General features: G+C 36.3%; 1 long non-coding RNA gene across 1 annotated transcript in view; it reads right to left on the bottom strand.

Annotated features, from left to right (window-relative positions):
- Positions 1–612, bottom strand: part of LOC112091094 — a 7,692-nt gene that overhangs the window by 6,699 nt on the left and 381 nt on the right. Inside the window, exon 2 of the long non-coding RNA XR_002901987.1 lies at positions 423–506. This is a non-coding gene — a long non-coding RNA (uncharacterized LOC112091094). The remainder of the gene's footprint in view (positions 1–422; positions 507–612) is intronic.

Genomic DNA, 612 nt, shown 5'->3' with positions numbered 1-612 from the left:
AACCGATCATCCCTTTTTAGAAAAGGAAATACTCACAATAGAGATATCTGTATAATGAAAGTGTGCAGCTCATCATACCACTAAACAAGAAGCGGTAAAAATGTCTGTCTAGGAAAAGTGCAGAGCCATCATTCCACTAAACAAGAAGCGGATCCGTACGGGTTTCGGGACCTGCCCCCAAGGATGCGATTCCCACATCCCGATCTCTAAGGCCACCATGCATTGTATCATTTCTTAAAATATTTCATTTTAAGAATTGATACGCTTGAAATCTCATTTCCAAAATCATTGGAAAACTTAATAGCATTCTCATGCTATTTCTTTAAAATCATTTTCTTTAAACATGTTTTGTTCCAAAACATTTTCATTGGCCAAAATAATTTAAAATGAGGCTAACAAGGATATAGACAAGAATATCCTACCTGTTGGATATCAAACCTGGGCTAGCCTTCAGTTCTCCTAGCCTCCGTTTTCCTTAAAGCCTTAATGCTTGACTTCTCCACTAGCTTTATCACAAAAGCAATATCTTAGGAAGTATTTCTCATTCCTAAAACGAATTAAGTTCAATCATGTTTAATTGTTTCCTATTAGTGTGCCTTGACTCAAATCCAA

Source organism: Morus notabilis, unplaced genomic scaffold, assembly GCF_000414095.1.
Source record: "Morus notabilis unplaced genomic scaffold, ASM41409v2 Scaffold794, whole genome shotgun sequence".
Taxonomy (NCBI): domain Eukaryota; kingdom Viridiplantae; phylum Streptophyta; class Magnoliopsida; order Rosales; family Moraceae; genus Morus; species Morus notabilis.
This window is presented reverse-complemented; position numbering and strand designations above follow the sequence as displayed.